Consider the following 7,988-nt stretch of genomic DNA (forward strand, 5'->3'; position numbering starts at 1 on the left):
AGAAAGTACGAGTCGCATTTATGATTGAATGAAATTTGGCACAGCTCATTTGTTTGTCCCAGAGACGATCCCTATTGAAATTGGGGAAAATCGGTTCAATTTTAGATATAATTCCCATATATATTTTCGTCCGATTTAAAGTTAATGGTCACCATATTTCGATTTGGGCATAGCGTACTGAATTAAGTTTAGAATGATGTGCGCTATGTTTCGGAAAATCGGTTCATATCCAATTGATGCTAGAATGACGTCATGGCTTTTTTTATTGGTGCAGATGCAGATATAGCTTCCATATATATATATATATATATATATGCCCGAATGATATGAAATTTAGCACAGGTTGCAGAATGTTGATGTTAGTCTGTTTACGTTAGATAAAGAACACATATTTAAATTCGTTCAATTCCATGCCAGTGTTCCTTCGAGAGAATATTGACATGTAATTGGGGGGATGCATATGTGGAATATACCCCAAGTGCTGAAGGATATCATATAGTCGTCCCTGTCCGACTTTACTGCTTTCCTTACTGGTGTTTACGTAATTTTTGAGTGGATTTTAATTTTTAATTCAATGCAAACAATTTATAAAAGTTGATGAATATTATTTTATAAATTTAATCTGCATCTAACTTTAAATTATACTGAATAGCTATCGCAGTTTTTAATAATTTTTTTTTTGTTTTCAGAAGACTTCAATCGCATCCAAGAACTACAAAGTTATACTAAATATATTGATGTATGCATGCACTCGGATACGGCAGTTGTATAAAATATTTAGATGTACCTGCGCATTCTAATGTTGTTTAGTATTACAATTACCACAATTAGCTAAAAATGTATAAAAGGAAATTTGATTATAGTTAATAATGAAATCTGTATTTCTTAAAAATTCGTTCTACAAAAAGTGGAGTGAGTGTATATTCAACTGATACCCCATTTATTTTTTATCAGAATATATAAATTCTATGTCGATTTAGCCATGTCGTCTGTTTGATTAAATAACGATACAGCTCGCAATATTGTACACATTGCTACTCATCCTAGTTTTTTGGTATGGGAAATGGGGCATATCCTTTTTAGGGTGGCCCCATATAAACGTAACCCCAATATATGGAATTTTTAAATTTTTGGGCAAGTTTTTGAACCTAATTTGCGGAAATTTAGTATTTTGGGTTCCTCTATTTGCAGAAAAATTTTCTACTAAAAATTGTCAATATTAGTCAACATTTAAGTCCAGTTAAGTTTTACAACTGAATTCGATCTAACAACACATAATATTTTGGATTCTCATTGGGTAAACAATCTCCCCACCAAAAATTATCAAAAATGTTTCCGAATAACTCCCATAGAGCGGTACTTCCATTATTCGGTATTTTGGTGACTTTAGGCTCGTTTTTCAACCGAGGTGGCTTTGAATTCTCATTGGACAGAGAATAGCTCTACAATAATTTTTATTATTGGGTTTTGCTCGGTGTAGCTCCCGAATGTTGTACAATGTAGAGCCTAGCGGTATCACACATTTTTCAGCATTTCGAGAACATCCGAATTGACTATGATTTGATACTTTTGATTTAAACGGATTAATGCCGGCAGCTACCTTATAAGAATTTTGAAGGTTATGACTACATTTTCCCAACAATGTTGGGCTTTGGAGGCTGGCATATAGGCAGATAATTATCAATCTTGGTCAAAGTTGGCATATAAATGTCCGCCAAATTTTCAGTATTTTGAAGGTTTCTGCAGCATTCTCTAGGTTATTTGAGGGTAGAGCCAATTTATGCAGACAATTTCCTACGTAGGTTAGTTTTGGGCATTCGTCACATATAACATTTGGTCCTATTTGCGTACTTTTGAGGTTTTAAAACCTTTTTTTCCACCGAAGTGGCTGTAATTTTAAAACAGACAATACCACGGCCACCATATGAAGTACCCGACCATTTTTTAAGGGTATAAAATGTTTGACCGGTCGGGCTTTTTTACATGTTCGCAGATTTGCTGACACTTTTCTAACATTGGAAAATCTAATTCCCATCGTGAAACATTGGGAAATTTGGGATGAAACCAAAAATACCGACATTTTTAAAAAAAAATGCAGAAAAAAATAAAAATTCTAAAAAATATGTTAGGTTCTAAACCAATTTTTTGGTGCTAAACGAGTTTAAAAAGTGCTAAATCTAGCACTAAAAGTGCTAAATTGGCAACACTGGCCACAATAGAGGGCCGAAATGTCACGCTGATTGCTATACAATTTCCGGATATTGTCATGGATAAACCTATAGGTTTCGGTGCTCAGATTATATTTAGGTGATGAACAGTCCCACAATTATTGATCGAATACCACAATATTTAGTCCCTATCCGTTAAATATTATACATTAGGAAATTTACATATTAAAAACAAATAAAAATGTTTTAAATTTTGGGTTTTGTGTGTTGTGTCTTAAATAATTTTAAAACGTCTGCTAGTAATGAAGAAATTTCAGCAAAATTGTTTAAAATACTGAGAATCGTTGCTTCCGTTTACAATACTAAACATTCTAGAAAAAGTGTTAATGTATTTGTATGATATGAAAGCTCAGAACAATATTTTTTTTAGCTAAATTATGCTGTAATTATGTATATACTTTAAAATGTAAACCACAACAGCAACAAAATGACCCAGTTGACCCCATAGTAAATACAACCAACATTACTAACAGAAAGTGAATAACTACAGCATTGACCATAGATGAAAGAATTTGTATTCATACAAAAAAGCGAAGCGAATGAAAGTGCAGTTGTAAAACATTTCCCTTTTTACTAATTTTCTTTCACGACAGCAACCAATACATACACAAAGGGAAAACTACTTATTGTACAGTTAGCCGTCCACAAGTTTATTCATGTAGTTGATAGTTAGTTCGTACAAAAGTGACTGCCGACAAGAAATGTTGTCTGTTCGGATCGGATCCTTTTTCTCCCTTTTTATTGCCCCCGTTGTATGGGTTAGGGTAACTATTATTTACGTAACAATTCCCTCGTTGATAATACGAAATTTGTATTCTAATCTTCAAATTGTCTTAAAATGGAATTGATTTTATGCAGATGAGCATGAAATTGTCTCGAGGAGAAAAAAAAAACAGGAACGGCAACACCATCATCAACACTGGCAAACGGCCCACCATGGCAGTCGTCCTGGATGACCACGTGTTAGATGGTAATGTTGTTGGGTTATGCTACTTATTGTGTTAGTGTTAGCATTGGTGAGAGGGTTTTTTTGGGTGGAATGCCAGTGAAGGTAATGTTGGTGGTGATCAATGCAATGCAAGAACATTATGTTAGGGCAAATAAATGTTCATTCATTTATTTGAACCTTTTTCCTGGTAAATAGCATTTAAACGTGGTAAGCCATTCAAACGGGGCCAGTGTCTAGAACGTGCTTAGTTCTAGGTATTGTAGAATTAAGTAGAAATGGAGTGATAGAATTTTTATAATTACAAGCATAGATCCATGTTTAAAAAATAATAATTTTTTAGAATATTTTTTCGAAGACCATCACTGATAGAGGCGTCGATTTTTAAAGAATATTTTTTCAAAGACCTCCACTGATAGAGGCGTGGATTTTTAAAGAATATTTTTTCGAAGACCATCACTGATAGAGGCGTGGATTTTTAAATAATATTTTATTTTTGAAAAAATGAAGACCATCACTGATAGAGGCGTGGATTTTTAAAGAATATTTTTTCGAAGACCATCACTGATAGAGGCGTGGATTTTTAAAGAATATTTTTTCGAAGACCATCACTGATAGAGGCGTGGATTTTTAAAGAATATTTTTTCGAAGACCATCACTGATAGAGGCGTGGATTTTTAAAGAATATTTTTTCGAAGACCATCACTGATAGAGGCGTGGATTTTTAAAGAATATTTTTTCGAAGACCATCAGATAGAAGCGTGGATTTTTAAAGAATATTTTTTCGAAGACCATCACTGATAGAGGCGTGGATTTTTAAAGAATATTTTTTCGAAGACCATCACTGATAGAGGCGTGGATTTTTAAAGAATATTTTTTCGAAGACCATCACTGATAGAGGCGTGGATTTTTAAAGAATATTTTTTCGAAGACCATCACTGATAGAGGCGTGGATTTTTAAAGAATATTTTTTCGAAGACCATCACTGATAGAGGCGTGGATTTTTAAAGAATATTTTTTCGAAGACCATCACTGATAGAGGCGTGGATTTTTAAAGAATATTTTTTCGAAGACCATCACTGATAGAGGCGTGGATTTTTAAAGAATATTTTTTCGAAGACCATCACTGATAGAGGCGTGGATTTTTAAAGAATATTTTTTCGAAGACCATCACTGATAGAGGCGTGGATTTTTAAAGAATATTTTTTCGAAGACCATCACTGATAGAGGCGTGGATTTTTAAAGAATATTTTTTCGAAGACCATCACTGATAGAGGCGTGGATTTTTAAAGAATATTTTTTCGAAGACCATCACTGATAGAGGCGTGGATTTTTAAAGAATATTTTTTCGAAGACCATCACTGATAGAGGCGTGGATTTTTAAAGAATATTTTTTCGAAGACCATCACTGATAGAGGCGTGGATTTTTAAAGAATATTTTTTCGAAGACCATCACTGATAGAGGCGTGGATTTTTAAAGAATATTTTTTCGAAGACCATCACTGATAGAGGCGTGGATTTTTAAAGAATATTTTTTCGAATTTTTAAAGCCTAGACGCCATTACTGATAGAGTCGCGTGAAAGAATATTTTTTCGATGAATTTTTAAAGAATATTTTTTCGAACGCCATCACTGATAGAGTCGTGGATTTTTAAAGAATATTTTTTCGAACTCCATCACTGATAGAGGCGTGGATTTTTAAAGAATATTTTTTCGAAGAATTTTTAAATCATATTTTTTCGAACGCCATCACTGAGTCGTGGATTTTTAAAGAATATTTTTTCGAACTCCATCACTGATAGAGGCGTGGATTTTTAAAGAATATTTTTTCGAAGAATTTTTAAATCATATTTTTTCGAACGCCATCACTGATAGAGGCGTGGATTTTTAAAGAATATTTTTTCGAACACCATCACTAATAGAGGCGTGGATTTTTAAATAATTTAAATAATATTTATATTTACTATAAAACTTTTTAGTTCTCATCTACTAATATCACACCCATTGAACCCCACCCCCCTGAATAGTTTATAATTTAGCAAGATTTTCATAAGCAGCAATGTGCAGCAGTTGTAACAGCAGGCAGTCCAGCCGGAAGTGTTAGACAGACAGATTGTAATTTACAACATTTCCAACATCCACAGTGTGAGAGAGAGTGTGTGTGTGTATGTATGTGTAAATACCAACCGCGGTTTGCTTTGTATTTTGTGCATGAATAGTTTTAAATCGACTTCTGTTATTCTGCCATCAGCCACCATATCCATTGCTTAGTACCCCTCTCTGTCTGTTGGTTTAATTCGTTCATCTACGAAATCATCCACAAAATATATTTGTTTTTTTTCAGCAGCACATTTTCCTCTTCGAAATCTGTATGTATGTTCAAAGTCATGAAATAATGTTAAATTATTGCTTTCCATTTACTGCAATTCTTTTGCTTTTCAAGGGTTCAAAAGTAATGCATTTCTCTTTCATTCGCCATCGATTGAGGCGGGTTTTAATGTAGTTGGTGGGTGGTAGGGTGTATGCATCTGACAAAAAACCCCATTCAGACATTTTCAAATTTATTAGTTAATTTTAATAACTACTATTTGCCAAATATTGAACTTACTTTCGGCAAATAGCTTTGAATCGATTGGAAAAATAGCTTTTTCTGTGTTTTTTCAGTGTGGAGAAGAGTAAAAACAATTTCAATGTGTAAAACGCGGTTTGAATTTGCATTAGTAGAAATGTTAATTTATAACACAACCAATCGTACAGTGATGGGCAACAGTTAGCAATTTTTTTTGGGAAAAACAAAATAGTGCAGAAAAGATAACAGTTGAAAAAGTGTTTGTTTTGGGGCTTGTGTGCCACATACATCGGTTAACTTAAGTCATCAAACATAAAATGCCTTGCATTTATAGAACGACTTTGATTATTCACATACAACTGTTATGAATTTTATACACGAAACACGTATTACTACTCGGATTTAGAGTCGCTAACATCGAGTTTCCGTAGTGTAGTGGTTATCACGTGTGCTTCACACGCACAAGGTCCCCGGTTCGTACCCGGGCGGAAACAATTTTTTTCTTATGTCGAAGTAAAGGATGTGAATACTTATTTGGCCAATAACCAAACAGACTTTGAAAATATTTTTAAGTTGAATTCTGTTTATCGTCCGTCCGCCTATCTTTGAATGTATTTTTGTCGCATTTGTTATCTATCGCTGCGGCTTTCGTATATCATCTCGTACAATTGTGCAAAAAAGTACACTGTTAGTCCAGCGTATGAAAGAAATTTTTAGTTTCTTTTTTTAATTTTGAATTATTAACAGACAGTTTCCGTAGTGTAGTGGTTATCACGTGTGCTTCACACGCACAAGGTCCCCGGTTCGAACCCGGGCGGAAACAAATTGTTTTATTAAAATTTGATTTTGAATTTTTCTTTAAAATGTCCTTACAGGAATGAAGAAATTATGTGACATATCTTGAAACCTTTGCCCTTAAAACATTGCTTGGGAGTACTCTTTAAAATTATTACGATAACCCACATCAAATTATAAATATAACGGTACGTCTTAATTGTCAGTATTTTTGGGGTTTTGATCGTATTTTTCCGAATTAGCTGTAATTTAGTATTTTGAGTTCTTAATAGGTACCAAATCTCTCAACAAAAAAATATGAATATAGGTCAATTTTTTCGGATTTTCCAATTTTCAGTATTTTGGTATTTCAACCGGATTTGTTGCAATTTGGTATTTTGTAGTCGTATATGGTAACAAATCTCCCTACCAAAAATTATTAATATTTGCCCCCTTTTTGGGGTAGCCCCATATAACCCCATTTTTATACCCTCCACCATAGTATGGAGGGTATATTAATTTTGTTTTTCCGTTTGTAACTCATCGATATAATCATTTCCGACCCTATAAAGTATATATATTCTTGATCAGCGTAAAATTCTATGACGATATAGCCATATCCGTCTGTCTGTTGTAATCACTCTAGCGTCTAAACGAATTGAGATAGATCGCCAACATTTTGCATAGAGTCGTCTTTTGTCTGCAGGCAGGTCAAGTTTGAAGATGGGCTTTATCGGTCCACGTTTAGGCATAACCCCCATATAAGGGTACTCCCCAATTTTCGGTATTTTGAGGTTCTTGAGCGTGTTTTTCTACTGAATTCGCTGAAATTTGGTACATTGAGTTTTTATTGGGTAACAAATCTCTCAACTAAAAATTATAAATATGGGTCCATATTTTCGGATTGCCCCCATATAAGGGTACCCCTAATTTAGCGGTATTTTGGGGGGTTTGATCGCATTTTTCCATTGACCATTTTGACCGGATTTTTTTCACCGAATTGGCTGTAATTTAGTAATTTGAGTTTTTATTGGGTGGCAAATCTCCAAAGTTCGGCCCAGCCGAACTTAACGCTTTTTCACTTGTTTATATTAAAATAGTTATATGATATGTTCCACGTTTTGAGTTTGGTTCTAAGCCGCTGTAGTAATCATTTCACCTGCGGAGGATAGCGAGATAAAAAATTAGAACTTATGGTTCGATAATGAACTATAGCCGCATTTAGACCTAGCCCCTGTGTGGAGGTTCCAGAAGGAGTGGACCGATATTCCCCATCTTCGAATTTGAACTAAGTTTGGAAGAAACAATAAGACGGGCAAAGTTTGGATGAAATCTAAATTTTCTGAAACGCATATGGTCTAAAGAAACATGGGGTATAGAATCAATATTTCAATGAGGCACATTTTCACCGTGTTGAAGTGTCAACCCTCACCCTAAAGTCCCTACCCTCATTAGCCATAAGGCTGAGGTT

General features: G+C 34.2%; 2 non-coding genes across 2 annotated transcripts; both read left to right on the forward strand.

Moving 5' to 3' along the window:
- The first annotated feature begins 6,164 nt into the window (after positions 1 to 6,164).
- On the forward strand, positions 6,165 to 6,237 carry Trnav-cac (transfer RNA valine (anticodon CAC)). Its single transcript has one exon. It is a non-coding gene; the product is annotated as a tRNA-Val (tRNA).
- A 256-nt stretch (positions 6,238 to 6,493) lies between these two features.
- Positions 6,494 to 6,566, forward strand: Trnav-cac (transfer RNA valine (anticodon CAC)). Its single transcript has one exon. It is a non-coding gene; the product is annotated as a tRNA-Val (tRNA).
- The last annotated feature ends 1,422 nt before the right edge of the window (positions 6,567 to 7,988 follow it).

Source organism: Musca vetustissima, unplaced genomic scaffold, assembly GCF_032173495.1.
Source record: "Musca vetustissima isolate MV318-11 ecotype Yass unplaced genomic scaffold, APGP_CSIRO_Mvet_v1 utg148724, whole genome shotgun sequence".
NCBI lineage: Eukaryota > Metazoa > Arthropoda > Insecta > Diptera > Muscidae > Musca > Musca vetustissima.